Source organism: Watersipora subatra, chromosome 11 (assembly GCF_963576615.1).
Source record: "Watersipora subatra chromosome 11, tzWatSuba1.1, whole genome shotgun sequence".
In the NCBI taxonomy this organism is placed as follows: Eukaryota; Metazoa; Bryozoa; class Gymnolaemata; order Cheilostomatida; family Watersiporidae; genus Watersipora; species Watersipora subatra.
The window spans coordinates 26,823,113-26,842,685 of NC_088718.1; the positions used below are offsets into that span (position 1 = coordinate 26,823,113).

Sequence of the window (19,573 nt, forward strand, 5' to 3'; positions counted from 1 at the left end):
AGATGTGATCTTTTAAGGAAATCTATTCATCATAAACGCACGCGGTTGTTCAAGCTCTGCTAAAAAAGTTTGTTTAGAGGAAAACATCGACTGGTTTGGAAGTGAAGAAGAGGATATCAGGTCGGAAGAATGTGGGGAAGACGATAAAAGTGAAAAATAAGATCAACAGGGTGAATTGGGTTGCAAAAGGGAGAGTGAAACGGTCGTCGATGAAACCGGGAGTATTTACGGATTTCAAAGAGGAGCTGACTTGAAACCAAAAAAATTACATTTTGCTGACAGCTTGGCAGGAGTAAGTTCAAATTTTTAAACAGGTAAGTATTTTTAATATTAAAAGCTTTTTATAATATCGGCCATTATAAATGTTATATTTAACGAAACGAATAAATATGGCCTCCAAAAACGTTGCGATGCTGCGGAGCCTGTTGATGGTAAAAATATTTGGCGAGTTATTTATTTAGTTTTGCATGTAAGTATTTTCAAAAAGCCTACTCTGTTGTCTTACTGGTCCACAATCCTTTATTATCTACGCTGATTTTTAATAAAATTAAAAATAGAAAGAAAAATAGAAGCAAGTTTACTTTCTACTCTGCAATTTGCTGACAATTTTGAACAGCCTGCTACCAATAAATTTTTCATGTTAGAAGCTGTTTTTGCCATGATATGTGACAGGTTATATTCTGTTTTGCTGCCTGGTAAACTCTTATCTATAGATAAAAACTTGCTGGCTTGGAAAGGACGACTTGGACAACCAGTTTCTTTGCAAACTCTTGCAAACATATGACACCGTGCAGATGCTTATCATAAACCATGTTCACAGAGTTATTGCTTCCAAAAATGTATTTGTTATTGATGTTTTATGATAGAAAGGTGGCAACTTTGACACATCACAATTTTGATAGAAATATTCACAGACGAATAAATTTGCAGGGACGATTTGCAGGGAATAAATGGCTGCCTGTTGAAAAATTTCTAAGGTTTCAAATGCATATTCATTCATAGCTCTATTCCACATTGCATGTAAGTTATAGCGAAGTTTAGGGGACATTGGCAGGCCTCCATTTATCGCTGGTCTTTTGGGTCATGCACTGAGAATTTCAAGTGGCGCTCCCGCAATGCATCGGAGCTCATAACTCCACTTTTAATGCTCTTTGACAACCAATTTCTTTTGCAAATTGTTGAGAACCTATGAATCCGTGCAAGTATTATTTATACAACATTGTCAATTACTTTTATCAATTAGGAAAATACAATTGAAAATGGCGTAAAAAAAGAAATTAATAGCTTGAACAAATTGAGAATTTTGCTGGAAAGCATTTGCAAGCTATCTGCATAGAAAAAATATCAGCTTGTAGAGAAATTTCTCAGCTTTCATATTTTTCAGCTATGCATATTATGCAGTTTTTATGCAGTCATGTCGAAGGCTCAAATCGCCCTAGTATAATTGCCTCCGTACGCTGGTATTTTCCCGGTTGTAAGCGCGCCGTAGCCAAAGGGCTAAGAACATGCATTAGATATATATAAAGCAGGTAATGTCTGTAGATACCAACACTATACTATTTAAAGATATCAGAATAGTATTATCATGCTCTAGATTGGTGAACACAGTAAAATAATTTTTATGTATTAACAAGATACAAATATAAAACTTGTTAGCCAGTGCGTGGCTTACATCTTCAACCTACCTGCTTCAATAGAGAGCTTGATATCCGCCAATGCTCGACCATCTTCCTAACATAAATTAAGACAACTGGTTAAATACGAAATTCAATGCAAAAATGTTAAAAAGTTGTTAGTTCAGGTTGAGAAAATTAAGCCAAATAAGTGAGGAAGTATCTTAACATATATTTACATACAAGATATACAGATGTGCAAAATCTGCTGGGAATAGTTATTGTTTCACATACCTTTATACTTGCCAATAATTCTTTACGGTATGTGGAAGGATTTAAAGACATATCACCATCTTTTCTATTTTCCAGCTCAAACAGATTCAACATATCGTTGCGCATGCTGAAAATATTAATAACATTATAAAAATACAGATTCTTAGAATTTTTTTTAATAAGTTTACAACAAAAAATGTGCCGAATATCTAGAAAGTTCAAGATTATTGCATAACCCCCTACAAGGAATCACACTAACTTTGCTGAAAAAACATTTTGGTTAACAGTGAAAATTGACAGAATAGGACTAGGTTTCTTACTAATAGTTAATGTGTAGATAAATAATCCAACCAGACGTTTCCTACTGATAATTGTTGAAGTCTTGAGACCTCTACGAATGAGAGTGTCACTCACCTTGATAACATACAGTCCACAGCTTCACCTTGATAACATACAGTCCACAGCTTCACCTTGATAACATACAGTCCACAGCTTCACCTTGATAACATACAGTCCACAGCCTACACAATCTTTCTGTTGCATAGCCGCCATCTCACTATCTGTCACAGCATAATCAGCAAACCTCTCATCAACAGAAACAAGCTTCCTGCAAATATTGTTGCTAACAGTGAGTTTTTGGATTAAACCATTTATGCTAGAATGCCAAGGCAATATCTGTTGCTTTTTGTAAGATTTACCGACAAACCTAGTGTAGTATTTCATGCTCACCTTTTTTCAATGGTCTGTTGTCCTTTGTAAAAAAGAGAGTCCATTAAATGAATTTCCCTAAGTTTCCTATCTACCAGCTGCAAACTGAGTACCATATATACAACTTGTATATAAAGCTATGCAAGCTAATGCAAGTTGCATGTTATAGATACACGCAGAGCAAGTATTCCTGTGCCTACAAAACAGTCATCTTATTCAAGTTACATGCTATATAAAAGATGTGCTGTTTTAAATTGTTAAAACAATTATAATAACTATGCACAGCCATGCAACACTAATTGTTCTCAAAATTAATATCTTGACATAGTCTTTTAGTATAAAAGTGCAGCATAAGAATACTAACCATTAGGGAGTAGTGACTTTGCTCAGAATCATGTATTGGTACTATAACAATGTCAGCAGGCTGGTCTAATGCGTTAGTGAAACTATCATGGATTAGTAGAGCATGAAACTGAAATTAAACATTTGATAAAGATAAAAAAAGTTAACGAATAATACAATATGGCAAGATCTTTTCTGTTTTGTTAAGTGTTGCATAATAAGTGTATAAAATATATATTTTGTTGATGTAACAAAAATTATGATAAAATTAATCCCATGATGAACTTTTACCGCTGATTAAATGAAATAGAGATATTTTGACAGCATCACGTGACATCAACTTTAGATCACAACCTCAAAAAGACATACCTTGATTGTTGATTTCGACTTGGAAATCGCCAGTTTTATGCCAACATCTGCCACCTAAAATAAGTTAAAGAAAATCTAAAACGTAGTCCAATATTTCGAAGGAAAATTACAATTAGAATTTTAACAGACTGCACTAGAAGACACTGTTGCAACACAAACTGCCATCAAGAACGTAGCTGCTTATAAAACATCTGTCTAGGATCTATTTTTAGCAGCGTAACATTTTATTAAGAGCAGTAAACCTTGTTGGTATTTTTTTAATGTATTATGTTTTTATCACTCTTTTATATATATACCTTATCTTTCTAGTATCTAGAATAAATCTATGCATTTTCAGCACCAGCAAAACACCAGTAACCATTTTTTAATGCCAGTAATCATTCTTAATTCTCAAGAAGAAGAGTTTTGACTGCAAGCATGCAGCACGTTGCTGGCCCCACAATGTCGCTTGCTTTAGAAATGCAAAAAAAGAAACAAATATTGCCTGCTAGAGCAGGACGTTTAATACTGATGTCAAAGGTTTCTTCTAAAAGCTATACAAAACTCTTTTCTTACGTCCATGATACTAATGATTACATATAATCGCCAACACAGCTACACAGTTTTCAAACCGAGTTAGGAACTGCGGGCTAAAAACTCACAAATCGTTATCTTTTTGAGATTTGACCGGCAACCTTGTTTGAGTATTTTTCATCAAAGAGCGTAAGTCGTAATACGTCCTCATCATTGTCGGCAATTTAAATCTAACGATCAAGCTGTACTAACGAAAAGGTTACAAATCAAAAAGTACTTGAGTCTAGACTTTGGACCATAGACCTCAAAACCTTTGAAATGGCAATCACGTGGCTTTTACAACAATAGTGAAACGTAATGCATACGCCATGTTGGAGAGTTAATCGTGTACTAGTTACGTATGTAAACCAACAGTGAAAAATTACAGAAACGTACGCATTGAATGGCTATTTTCTACTTGGGTGTTAATGACAACTCCTCCTACACAGCATTTAGAGTGCCTGATAGAAAAAAACCTATTGATAACATATGGAGTAGGATATCATAAATGATATGAAGTAAACTCGTAAGAGTGGGTTGGCGACAACTCTCACTTCCAGCGTATCTGCGCTGGACCCATAAATCTATAAATCTATCCATCTATTTATCCATCTATCCATTTATCCATCTATCCATTTATCCATCTATCCATCTATCCATCTATCCATCTATCCATCTATCCATCTATCCATCTATCCATTTATCCATCTATCCATTTATCCATCTATCCATTTATCCATCTATCCATCTATCCATTTATCCATCTATCCATTTATCCATTTATCCATTTATCCATTTATCCATTTATCCATTTATCCATCTATCCATCTATCCATCTATCCATTTATCCATTTATCCATCTATCCATCTATCCATCTATCCATCTATATCTATCCATCTATATCATTGCCAAAGATATAACCTGCTGAAACCAACAAGAGGAAGCTGAAACCAACTCACTTGTGCTCTGCCGAAACCAACGGAGTACGCTGAAACCGATGATACAACCTGCTGAAGCCAACAGGAAGTAACACAACACTTGTAAGAATAATAACTCTGTATTTATCTAATTATTTTTTGCAACTTTGTTCGAGTTGAACTTGCTGCTAGTCTGTTAACAACGATCAGAAATGATATTTCCCCAACAAATAAACGACTTTATTACAGTAATACTTATCATGTGTCTCTTTCAAGAGCAAAACACAAGCTGACCTGCCTAAAAAATTGTGGCAGTATTTAAATTACATTAGCGATTGGCTTAGAGATTGTTATGTGTGGTTGTGGAGAAATTATGTTATGCATAACTAATCCGAATCCACACACAACATCAGTGTTGAATTTGCTTGCCATATTATTCTATTTTGACTATGTTTTGTTTGAGCAATTTTTGTTTAGCCTGTGGGAACTAATTTAATTATTAATGGTTCGGTACAAGTGAAGGTGTTAAGTACAAGTGAAGGTGTTACGTGCAAGTGAAGGTGTTACGTACAAGTGAAGGTGTTAAGTACAAGTGAAGTTGTTAAGTACAAGTGAAGGTGTTACGTACAAGTGAAGATGTTAAGTACAAGTGAAGGTGTTAAGTACAAGTGAAGGTGTTCAGTACAAGTGAAGGCGTCAAGCACAAGTGAAGGCATTAAGTACAAGTGAAGGTGTTCAGTACAAGTGAAGGTGTTAAGTACAAGTGAAAGTGTTAAGTACAAGTGAAGGTGTTAAGTACAAGTGAAGGTGTTCAGTACAAGTGAAGGCGTTAAGTACAAGTGAAGGCGTTAAGTACAAGTGAAGGTGTTCAGTACAAGTGAAGGTGTTAAGTACAAGTGAAGGTGTTGAGCTGTTGTAAGCAGTACTGATATTTACCAGTAAAAGTTAGTTCTTTATTCTATAAATCCAACAATTAAAATACACAACTAACAAAATTCTAAAACAATAATAGTAATGAAAAACAATTAAATAGCTAATGAAAGTTATACCCTTACTTGAACGGTCGTCTGTGTTTGCTTGGCTCAGGCCATGTGGCTGCGAGTTTTGATAGTCAGATGAGAGTCATGGCAGTCCTTATATATAGAGGCTCAGTAGTTGAGATAGTGGTGCAGAAGAGGCTCGGCTGATGAAGGTGAATGAGGCTCCATAGGCAGGGGAGAGAGGGAGACTTCTCAGAAGGCAAAGGGGACAGCATCCCAGGAGGTCCTCGGGAAGAGAGAAAGAGCAAGAGCTCAAGCTAAAGCTGGCGATAGAGATGGGGATAGAGATGATGAGTCATTGGGGCTGTTCTCTTTTATAGCTGTCTGGCTTGTGGAATGGCTAGCCTGTGGTAGTAGGTAATTGCTGTCAAGGTTCAATGCTTTTTGTCAGGAGTCTGAAGATATCTTGTTTGCGTAAGTCTTCAGCTGATGCACGAGATGTTGACATGTAGGGTGGATCTGGTGACTTACTCCTGGTATTTAGGTCATGTTTGACGGGAGTGGCAGATCTATATGTATGTACACATTTGATTCATCTCTAATGTTTCTCTGGTGGTTTTCTGGTGATGGTGGTTGATAGGTTTAATTGCTTCCACTTCCCTTTGGCAGTTTCCACAGGCAGTGTTGATGCAGTTTCCATGACTGACTTCTTCCAATTCTGAAGTTTCTAATTTTCTTTTGACGTTTCAAATTTATGGATCTTTTGACATCTTTTAGGCGTCTTACTGCTTGTACGTGTTATATGCTTATCCTGTGGTCTAGCTGCATTCCCTATTGGTATATTGTTTTCTCAGTATTTCCATAAAACAAGATTGACGGTTATTGTTCGAACTGACCAATCATATCGTTTTGCTGACTACTGACTTTCTAAAAACTCACATTCATAATCATAAAAAATCATTGCTCGACAATGAGCCATTGCAGTGTAACAATCTAAACACTAACAAAAAGCCCATAAAATTCTACATATATTAGGTAGGGAACAGTACTCGTAGAAAAACAGTAAGACATATTTCGGTAATGTAAAAGAATAATTACAAAATATTATCTCAAGAAAACATACCAACAAAAACGGAAACAATATTATTTAAATGACTTAAACAACTAATACTTAATTGAAACACGTACTTAGATTATTTTGACACGCAATCATGAACATAAGAAATGAGTGAACATAAATTTATAAAATATTGCTAATTGCGTAAAAAATTGTCCGTTATCTTTGCTAGGTCAACCACTGTCCCAAAAGTCTTTTTTCTATATAATCGGCTTGGTCGCCTCATTTTTCCTTTAGTCCTTTAGAAATTAATGTTCATGGAGTTGCTCTCCCACGGCCCTTTGCAAAACCATCCCTCATTTCATATGAGTGTTGGGTATCCAACCAGTGTGCATATCCAACACACTGGTTGGATATGCCATCTGCTGTGTCCGTAAGTTGCTTCCCAAGGCATAGCACATCATTAGATTCTACACTACTGATAACGTACACCGCATAATGGAGTGGATCTGGCTTTGCATTAATACGAAAGTATCGATCTGCAGCTAGCAGGATCCTGATGACACCGTCTGATGGACGCACAAATCCTTCGTTGTTTTGTAGCTCGAGTAGAGTATAGAGGTTTCGGTACTGGATACATGACTTAGTGGTAACTAGCGACTGACGGCTAATTCCACATGACAGCACTTTAGTTAATTTTCCCACAATGTATCCAGCTATATAGACTATCCTGTTACCTATAACAGAAGTTTTGACATTTGAAATCATTGTGGGCTCCACAAATTGATCAACTTCTGGAGTAGCCTGTATCATGAGAATCTCGGCTTGGGCAGTAAAATTACCTGTTCTGCACCACATCTGCTGATAAGTTTGCGAAGGGTAGCCTTAAACTAAGTACCAGTAGGATTATTATTCCAGCCACCTAAACAAAAGCTTAATTATAACAATCACATAAACTCAACAAAAATGAATGTCTTATTCACATAAACATAAGATACAACAATACAGCTATGATCGTGACTACAGCTGAAAGCTGTAGTCACGAAAATAGCATTTTGACCTATTTTATTTTCACGTTCCTGAAAATAAAATAGGTCAAAATGCTACCATATCGCTATGTAAAATGAAAATGCTACACTTTTCACTGGAAGTCATTCACACACATCTTAGGCATAACAAATGGAGGCTTAATGGAAATTTGTTCATCAAGCATGCAAAATGGATTGCATCCATGAGATTATTTCAACAGAAATGACAACAAACAAATTGCAGAATTACTGCAAAGAAATCCTAACCATTCCCACAGATGCATCACTTGAGAGATTGCATCTGTGGGAATGGTTAACACATCAACATGTTCTGCTAAACTGCAAACATCATATGTATTCATAAGTACTTGCTGAGGCAGCTGCCAGTGTTTTGCATGATGTTTGAGGTTTCTGAAAGAAATTTAGATATATCTACATATACATGTATATCTATATATATTGAGCGGTGTATTCGTGATCTTCCATAACTGTTAAATGAGAAACTAGATTTCTTTTCTCAGATTGAACCCAATAAAGTTTACACACGCACTTAACTCAACATAGCGTCGGCAGATTTCTGTACTCACAAATGACCTTGGCCATTCCAGGGGTTTGAGTTCAATGGTTTAGACTGTCTAAAATGGTTTGGCTCAGGCTTTCACTGTAGAATAGCTGTGAATGACCTGTCAAAATGTTTCGTGAATCATGAGTTTCATAGCAAATAGCTGTCCTAAAATAGCTCCTTCACAAATAGTTTTGAAATAGATGTAACAAACCCCTTCAAATCATAAAAAGAGATGTTTAAGTCGTCACAACGACCTGGCACTAATTACAGCAGACTCTACATTGTAAACGCAATACAGATATCATGCAATGCTTTGCACCACTAATTATTGTTTCCACATTATTTTTTACGATCAATCGTCTGATTTGTACTGATTAGGTAGTTGTAATAGATGTTATAATTTAATGGGAAACAACCTTAAACCTAACGCTTTTATAAGCCATGCATTCATGTGAGAGATTTTTTTTATTTCGAGACATTGTTGAGTGGATGAGTGGGTGTATTGGTGTGGAAGGGAATTAAGGGGACAACCCTTAGTTTGAGTTGGATGGATTTTAATTCTTTGTTCTGCAGGAGCCAAAAGAGCCTGTTGAACTAAACTTTTTTGTGATACGACCTGCCAGATTCAATAGTAGCGAGCTGAAACAAGTAGAATGCACTGAACCAGAATCTATTGTAACACAACCTGCTAAAAAAAACTTTTATTACCGGTATATTTCAGCTGAATGTATAGATAACTAACATGCTTTAATTATGATATTAATTTTTGTTTGCTCTTTAAAATTAAATGGATATAAAAAATCGTTTTTTGCTCTATAGGTTCCAGAGTTTTGTGTAATGATAACATCCATGACCAAAGTCTTCCCGAGCAAATCAAACATGTTTCAAACTGGCCATGTTGCTCCCTCCGCCAAGCAAAAATACTCTTACAAAGCAAGCAACTGCCTTACTGAACACGATGTATTTATGTAGAAACTACAATAGCTAATTATGAATTCAACAAAAGTTAGTCTGTCTCGAATAAATACTTGACTCTCAACTTAGTAGTTGTCTTACCTTTTCAAAGTCAGCTCAATTTTTTATTTGAATAACCTCTCCTGCGTGTCAATATTGTGACTGCATCTAAATTATAAACATCTACTTAGCAATAGATTGGCCTATGTCAGGCTGCGATATAATTTTATTCATCTTGGACTCAGCCTCGCTTCCAAACAAAAATGAACAAACTCTAATCTTGCTCAATGTGCATCTTGGAAAATACTGGCTATCGACGCTATCCTTGCAGACTTGCAGACAACTAAGGCTAGCGATGCTATCCTTAAAACTTGTAGACAACTAAGGCTATCGATGCTATCCTTGAAACTTGTAGACAACTAAGGCTGTCGATGCCATCCTTGAAACTTGTAGACAACTAAGGCTATCGATGCTATCCTTGAAACTTGTAGACAACTAAGGCTATCGATCTAGTCCATCTTGACTAACTAGTCAGCATAAGGGTGGTCAAATGTCACCCATTTGGTTTCCCTGGCTTGTTCTCTGATTGGCATCTGGTAAAGGATCCTTTTATGAATGCAAATTGATCTAAATGGTCTGTTGACTAAAATGGCCTGCCTTTTGTAAAGAATACTTTTTACTGAGTATTCCATGATTCCATTGATGTGGGTGTGTCTACTACCTCACTTTTGTGGAAATCCACGATAGATGAAACACTTGACGCTTAATACAGGAGTTGCACACCCGTTTTATTTATTTGTAAATACTTATATGAATCTGTATTACAGAAAATGAATCAAACAAGAAATTGGACAATTAATTTAACTTTTGTATTCTTCTACATAACTTCACCAATGTCATCAGTTTGCATTGCTGCTTTAAATTGTGTTATCATTGGCTAGTTAAGGTTATTTAAGATGCATAAAGCACGAAAGTTTTTCATTTCTCCTAATTGGTACCCTATGATGTGCTCAGTCTCTAATCTAAAATAAGAATTAATAGTTAATGGTCCGTTCTGCAGCTGGTAATCGTCTTTGTTATTTTGTTACTCATTCTCAAAATAGTTTCTGAACTTGTTAGAAACTATGAATCTGATAGCTTGCCAAGATAGTTTCTGAAGTTTGTTACATCTGGCTAAAAGGTTAAATATGTTTATCTAAATGACTTTCCTGGGTTTCATTTTTCTTTAATTTGTCGAGGTTTTTCTGTAAAAAGACTTTTTTGCAGTAATCAACATAATTTGCTGTCACTACTGAGTCTAACAATTGAAAGCCGTAACTGTTTCTAGCAAAGTAACTAAAAAATTGTACATTGCAAAAAATACCCAGCCAACTCAAGTAAAATGTTGATGGTTCATATAGCTTTTTCAATAAATATTAAAATCATTATTGGGTTTTATGTTATTCTATGTATCTCACCATAGACTAAGAATAGTTAATCTACGTATCTCACACTCAGTTGTGTAGTGGAATCCATATGCGCAATCAGATACTAGTGTAATCCGTAACTTTACCCCAAGCTTCAATATTCTTACCGTACGAATAAGATTTACACTACATTACATTAATCTAACAGTTATTATATGGAGAATAATTTTTACGACTACACCACTGCTGACACTATTAATCACTGCACAACAAAATATAAATGTAAAATGTACTAGTCATAACTCTACAGTAGTAGTAGCGTAGTAAACATGTAAAGCAAATGGACTCAACTGGGGGAGTTATCTTAGGGTTAAATCATTTTGTATAGACTAGACTGGATACCCCGTTTCACACATAATCAACTATCTGTAGGATGCTCAAATAGTAATATTGGTTGTACTCCTTGAGACTCAGTCATTGTAAAATAGACATTTCAATACTGAAACCTCAAATATTTACCTCTCTCCATTGTTTCAAGGCCTCTATAATAGGTCAATGGTTGACATCTACCCACTGCTTCCTAGCTAGTGTAGATATGTATATATAGATGTAGATATATACAGGTATGTATAGTGTGTCGCCTCCATTGGAAGACTTCCTTCAACGAATGGATCTTCATTTGTGTCGAGAACACGCAGCAGACCTGCCGCCTGTTCAGGGTTCCAAGAAACTGTTGTCCTGACTCATCTCCAGAGCGGCATTTGAACCGGTCTAGCTACTCAAGTGGAGGAAGTAGAAGCCTATTCTGTTGCTGTCTGTGTTTAAGACAGAAGTTGGTTGAAATTCTGAGTGAGCAAGAATAGGTATGGTTACTAGATGTTTCTGCGATGGGCTGAACTGGCTGTTCAGATACAAACTTAAAAAAAAGAGGAGTCCAAGGAATTTGCTGATCAATGTTCCATTTTTTTGCATTGTCTATTGGTCTATTATATGTCCTTGTATGACTACAAAGAAGTACTATCCTGAATGTTTGATGCACAATTAACAAAGTATTTATAATTCTTGACTTGTTTAATTCTATTAGAAAGATGTTGATAGATTAACCAAATTTGTTTAAGTTGTTTACCTCATTTGCATCTTTGTTTTGTTTATTTGTTTTGTTTATTTGTTTTGTTGTATTTGTTTGAAAATTACGAAAACAAGAAAAGAAAAATCAGAAATTAAATTGGTATTTTTCACCCGGGCAACACCGGCTATGTTTGCTGGTTTTAATATCAAATTAAAATTGATAAAGCCGAACTGCTTGGGCAACTTGAAACTGGCCTCACTCTCTTAATTATCTATCGACAACCATCCTCAAACAAATTAGAATTCTTAGATGAGCTGGATAAATTTCTTGAAAATGAAGGTGGAATAAAACAGATCGTACTAGGAGATATCAATATTTACATTTTAAAATCTGCTCAGGGTGAGTAGATTGTATAATAACATTTTAGCGCATTCCAACTATCTCCATACTATCACTATTCCTACTCGCATCAAAGCCTGTCTTGACCACATTATCATAAACTTTAAAGAATTTTCTATATACAGAGTGGTACCATTCAAACTGACATAAGTGACCATTTGCATACTTTTATTACTCTGCACCCCACCAACTTCAGACCACATTCCTCAGACAATCATTCGTATCATTGCTCTTTCAAAACCTATGACAAACAAGCTTTTATTTCTGATCTTTTAACATCAACTGGGAGCTAACAGAAAATCCTGGATTTCAGCTCGTATTTAAACTTTTATGTCAAATTTTTAACTCAAAGTTAAAACTTAGATATAAAAATTAAGGAATCAAATAACCATGGAGCTCCTCAATGCCAAATCAAACTACAGTATTTTGAATCCCTAATAAAAAATGCTTCTGGGCCTAAACATCTCTTGCAAACTTTAAATAATGGGATTGGCAAAACTAAATCATCATCCTCAGCCTCAAAATCTATAATACACGATGAAGAAGAACTTACTACAGAGATTGATATAGCCAACACACTTAATAACTATTTCCCTTCCGTTGGTTCGTCCCTGGCACAAAGTTTTGAAAAGTCTAATCATAACCCAGAAGAGCTAACACAAAGGATATCAACTAAAAGTTTAACTTCCAAATTATCGCAAGTTGGCGTCAATGATGTAAAATGCAACCATCAAACAATAAAAATATTTTTTATTAAGGTCGAAAACTCAAAATGGGGGCATACAGAGAACTTACAAAATAGTAAAAGGAGAGATTATGAAAATAGGCAGGAAAAGTTATTAAATATATTACTTGTAAACACTAGATCTATATAGGGGAAACTGGTTGAGATACAAGTAATCGCTACTAGCTTTAATATACTATGTTTTACCAAAACACATTTAGACACCACATTTCCAATTCACCTGATTTTGGAGACACTCAATAAAACCATATATCATAAATATACTAAATAAATACTTTTGTAACGTATACTTACAAAAAGCTGAAATTGAAAACGATATTGAATATTGAAACTGATACCTTAAATCATCAAATGTCAGTATGTAAAGATGGAGTTATGAAATTAATAAAAGAACTACAAAATGGAAATGCTCCTGAACCGGGTGGTATTAAGAAGAAAGACTTATGCATAGATATCACTACCACAACAACAATTCTAGCTCAAATTTTCAATTATTCTATATAAAAATGCAAGTTGCCAAATAGCTAGAAAATAGCAAATGTTTGTCTTGATACATACTAAAAGGTGGGGATAAACATGATCCAAAAATTATAGACCCATTTCACTTACAAGCATACCCTGCAGTTACCTAAATATATTGTTTTACATCAAGTGTTTATATAGGTTGGTAACATGCTAGCTGAAAACCAACATGGCTTTAGAAAGTTTTTTGTTGTAGCACTGTTTGTGATTTTCTTAAATGATCATAACAAACTAATACTTAAGTTACAATCTCAATACAGTGTAAATCCTGAGCTTTTGTTGCGAATACAAGATTTTCTGTCTAAAGGGTATTAACAGGTCGTGGTGAATGGTAAACTTTCAGAAATGTCGCCAGTTTTACCTCGAGTTTCTCAAGGCTCTGTTTTAGGTCCAGCATGGTTTATCCTGAACATAAATGACAGTCATTATGATTAAACAGTTAAACATCAGGCTCTACGCCGATGTCTTGCTTTACCGTGATATTAAATCAAAACAGGACTGCATAGAATTTCAGGATGACCTTAATAGAGTTAATACATGGCAGATAAATGGAAGATGCAGTTTAATTCTGTGAAATCACATGTTATGGTGTTTTCACAATATATGCTTGAAAATTACTACCTGTGAGGTCAACCTTTGAGCTATGTGGAAAGTGGAAACTATAAAATATTTAGGCGTGAATATCAGTAGGGATATTACCTAAGATGAGCATATTGAAACAGTGTTTAAAAAGCATCTAGGATGCTTGGATTAATAAAACATGTACTATTTCAAGCTCACCTTAAAGTAAAGTATATAGCATGCCTCTTCTTATGTAGACCATTACAAAAATATGCAATGGAAGCTTGGGATCCATTCAAGGTAAATTACATAAATATGCTTTAAAGAACTGTCACAGGCTACCAGGTTTATAGAAAATGTAAAGGAGAACGATTTCTTAGCAACGGTAGCAAGAAAAGGGTTAAATCTAAATTTTCTAGAAGACAGGAAAGCCCATAAAAAGGAAGTGCCTGTATAAACATGCATTTTTGTAATTCTTAAAGATCACGGTTAAATTCCCAAATTTAAATGATGCATATTAGCGAGTTTTTGAGACCGTTACCACTACACAAACAAGATCTGGTACAAAAGCTTTTACGTGTAACACTGATTATTACCTTTTCAGTTTCTTACCACGCACCGATAGAGACTAAATTAACACCCTCTTTTGAAATTCTATACTCTTTTTATGCCTTGCATGTTCCTACTGGGCTGACAGAAGATATTTTAGTAAAAAAGAAAGCAAATTACAGATCATCAAGGACATCCTCCCCTTTCCTCCATCAAGGAGGTTCCAGAGGATAAATGAACAAGAACAGCCACAAGAACATGAAATGGTTTCAAACAAAAGCAACAATCAGATTGTAACTTGCTGAGCAAACGATGAAATTTTTTTTAATGTCAAGGTTTATTTCTGAATCTATTATAAATACAGTTTGTTTATGAGACTTGTTCTTGAACATATATTTGTAGCATTTGATAGATTATTATCATATAACTTATAAGCTTGCGGTTTATAACATGTTATTTGGTAGGATCATTGCGATTATATGAATTAGGCTTACAATGAATCAATGTTCATAATTCCTCTTTTATTGCATATAAAAAGTCAGTTCTGGCTGCAAACTGTAGCAAACATATTAATGAGTGCATTGAACTTTTATGCAATCTTGTTAAATTCAGTTATAAAATGAAAATATGCCTTAAACTTTAGAATGAAATAAAAACTTGTAATCTCCAACAAATTGCAACGCAGGCTATACAATCGTGGTAGGTTAATCGCAAGCAATAAATATCAATTGGTATCAACATGTACCAGCTTCTTGTGCATCTTTATTTAGAGATCTTTCACAAGTTGGAAGTAAGTTAGCAAATTCGTTGCATCCGAAAATATAGGTGACATTCATTTCGCCAGTGAAATTAATGTTTTGAAAATTATGCCAAGATGTTAGAAAAAACAACGTCTACCTTTATATGAACGTCACCTCCATTTAATAGGAGTTGAAAAACAGAGCGCCATGGGGCTATGTTTTTATGGTATAATTATATAGTTTTCGATAACTGGTGGAGGAAGGAAAACTGGGAACTTTGCATAGGAAAGGAGAATAACTCTTACAATATCAAACAAATATCAAGAAAAAGTATATATGCAAGAGCCAATACGTTAGCTGCTTGACAAGCACCTACTGTCACATGATTAGTTACTATTTACAGTTTTCTTTCAGAAGGATAAATACATGTACATACCTATATAACTCTTATAATGCTTGTTAATATTAAAAATAAACTTTACTATAGCTTGATTATGGCTGAAAATAACAGAAGAGACTCAAATAAACTATTAGGTAAAAAATACTGGATGTGTAGAGAAAGAAATGATGGAGCAGAAAAAGATATCAATGAAGTTTCTTAGGAAAATAACACGGAATAAAGCAAAGTAATTCGTCATGAATATAGCCGACAACAGATCATTTATCTTGTAGAAAATGTAAATACATGTATATTCAAAACTGAAAATGGATTTTGAGTAAGATTGTTCCTACAAAATTTTTGTAAGGACAAAAATTTTAATAAAAAACAATTAGTAATCTAATAAAATTATATAAATTTTACTAGGAGAAGTCAACTAATATTACCATAGACACTCTTTAAAGCGATTAGACTTCAGTGACTTGACGCTTGTTTCGGGCAGCCCTCAAAGCCCTCAGAGGATGATATCTACGGTGAAGATTTCTGGCTGTCATAACCTTCTCTACTTTGTTGAAATTCCTCTGCATTTTACTTGCTGTAAGTATAACAGAATTGTCTAGGAACGTTTATAACACTACTGGTTGAGAGCGTACATACGGGAACCGTCTAAGAGTGTACATAACATAGCTGTCTAGGAGTGTACAAAACAGAACCGTCTAGGAGCATACATAACAGAAGTGTCTAGGAGCGTACATAACAGAACTGTCCAAGAGCGTACATGACAAAACTGTCGAGGAGCACACATAACAGAGCTGTTTAGGAGCGTACAAAACAGAACTGTCTGACAGTGTACATAACAGAACTGTCTAGGAGCGTACATAACAGAACTGTCTAGGAGTGTACATAACTGTCTAGGAGTGTACATAACAGAACTATCTAGAAGCGTACATAACGGAACTGTCTAGGAGTGTACATAACAGAACTGTCTAGAAGCGTACATAACGGAACTGTCTAGGAGCGTATATAACAGAACTGTCTAGGAGCGTACATAACAGAACTGTCTAGGAGCAAACATAACAGTACGGTCTAGGAGTGTACATAACATACCTGTCTAGGAGTGTACATAACAGAACTGTCTAGGAGCGTACATAACAGAACTGTCTAAGAGCGTACATAACAGAACTCTCAATGGGTGTACATACCAAAACTGTCTAGGAGCGTACATAACAGAACTGCCTAGGAGCGTACATAACATAACTGTCTAGGAGCCTACATAACAGAACTGTCTAGGAGTGTACATAACAGAACTGTCTAGGATTGTACACAACAGAGCTGTCTAAGAGCGTACATGACAGAAGTGTCTAGGAGTGTACATAACATAGCTGTCTAGGAGCCTACAAAACAGAACTATCTAGGAGGGTACATAACAGAACTGTCTAGGAGCGTACATAACATAACTGTCTAGGAGCGTACATAACAGAAGTGTTTGAGATAAATATTAATGGACGATTGTTAAGTTCTTGCTAGAAACTGTTATCATGTTGAGAGTAATCATCTAAGAGTATATATACAAAAAGCTACCAGTGTACATGAAGCTGGAGGTGAATACGACACCAGTTCTACTATATATTTGATGTCATATACGTATATATGTCATAAATATAGATAAACAATGTATCATATATGTAAATGAACGCTTACTCAGCAATAATTTATCTTTTCTGATATGTACCTCTGCTCATTTATAAATGACCTTGAACTAACAGCTTCTACAATTTATAGCCCATAAAAAGTTTATCTTACAGTAAACACCTTGAAAATTAGTTCAGTTAATTATTCCACCAAATTACTTTCATCTCAAATGTAACTAGGGTTTGACTGAACCAGCTAAAAGCTTTAAGAATTTTCTGTTTTAATTACACTTCACAGCATATACGCAGTACATATATACAGTATATACACAGCATATACACCGTACCAACTGGCATTGTAAGCTGTATATACAGTATATAAGGTATACTAACTGGTACTGTAAACTGTATATACAGTATATAAAGTATACTAACTGGTACTGTAACCTGTATATATAGTATATGAGGTATACTAACTGGTACTGTAACCTGTATATACAGTATATCAGATATACTAACCGGTACTGTAACCTGTATATACAGTATATCAGGTATATTAACTGATACTGTAACCTATATATACAGTATATAAAGTATACTAACTGGTACTGTAACCTGTATATACAGTATATAAGGTATACTAACTGGTACTGTAACCTGTATATACAGTATATCAGGTATACTAACTGGTACTGTAACTTGTATATACAGTATATCAGGTATACTAACTGGTACTGTAACTTGTATATACAGTATATCAGGTATACTAACTGGTACTGTAACTTGTATATACAGTATATCAGGTATACTAACTGGTACTGTAACTTGTATATACAGTATATCAGGTATACTAACTGGTACTGTAACTTGTATATACAGTATATCAGGTATACTAACTGGTACTGTAACTTGTATATACAGTATATAAAGTATACTAACTGGTACTGTAACCTGTATATACAGTATATCAGGTATACTAACTGGTACTGTAACCTGTATATACAGTATATCAGGTATACTAACTGATACTGTAACCTACATATACAGTATATCAGGTATAGTCTATCTTATCTCTACTTACGAATCAGCTCGTTAACGTTGATCAGAAGTTCATCTTCACCTTCACCGTCATCATTTGGATCCTCATCATTTGAATAAATCTTTGATGAAGCTTCCATCAATAGACGGCTTCTCATCACCTCTTCATCTGTGAACTCAGTCCTCTGTAGCTTCTATCAACATTTAAGTAAATTAAATATGCAGGTAAACACTTAGCTCATTCTTAGCATTAAATATGAAAATGTATCCTTATGGGAACACGCAGACCTCAAGCCAATTGGTATACGCTTTTCCACGCTTTTCCTCAACAATTCCACAACAATTTTTCCGCAACAATTAAATTTGACGAATCAAAATATTAATTTGTAGGCTAATAAGTTGTGTAAATCTATATTGCTATCATGACATACCCTAGGACACTTATGTATTCGCGTCATCTAACTTTCGCATTTTCGCGGAGTCATTCATCTCGCGAAAATTTCATGAGCGAAACAAAACTATCATAACGAAAGAGCGAAAACGCGAATTTAAAGAGCTTTGTTCATTGATATCCACAATAAAATCGTCATATTAGAAATGCAGATAACCTTTGTGTGTGGTTGGGCTCATTGGGCAATTTCTGCTAAACTCATTATAGCTAATACGCCGACTGAGCAGCGTGGCAAAGCAAGTTGAGATAACAAGTTCTTTTGGAAAAGCAGGCCAGTATTCCCTGGTTGCAAATTGGAGCAGCTCGTGTTAGGCGACTAGTTATGAGCATCTGGGGGTTTGGAGGGGCGGTATCAGCCCCCTCAACAGGTTTCTTTCATGTAAGGCCTCAACCGGGCATCCCACGTAAAGTTTAAAAAAAATTTATCGGAAAGTATAAACATTTTTTCTATTATTTGAGATTTGTTTGTTTTAGGTGAAGCGACTGCTAGGACGTTTTCAGATTAAAATAGGCTAAACTTGACCGCAGTTGAAACGCTAAGAAAAAAGACATCTTTTTTCTTTTGAGCGTTTCAACAAAGATCAATTTTGCCGATTTTATTTTTAGTTCATCCCAAGGATTTTACGCTTTCGTTAGGCCATTGCCAAATGGATGTTTGGTAAAACCTGACCTTTTGCAAAACTTTATAAAAGTTGTTAAAAAAAATATTTTGCCAATCATGATA

General features: G+C 35.0%; 1 long non-coding RNA gene across 1 annotated transcript; it reads right to left on the minus strand.

The window, feature by feature from the left end:
- Positions 1-1,126: 1,126 nt before the first annotated feature.
- On the minus strand, positions 1,127-1,978 carry LOC137408274 (uncharacterized). Its single transcript, XR_010980065.1, has 3 exons — positions 1,908-1,978; positions 1,686-1,731; positions 1,127-1,186 (listed from the first exon to the last, which is right to left on the minus strand). It is a non-coding gene; the product is annotated as an uncharacterized lncRNA (long non-coding RNA).
- Between the last annotated feature and the right edge of the window lie 17,595 nt (positions 1,979-19,573).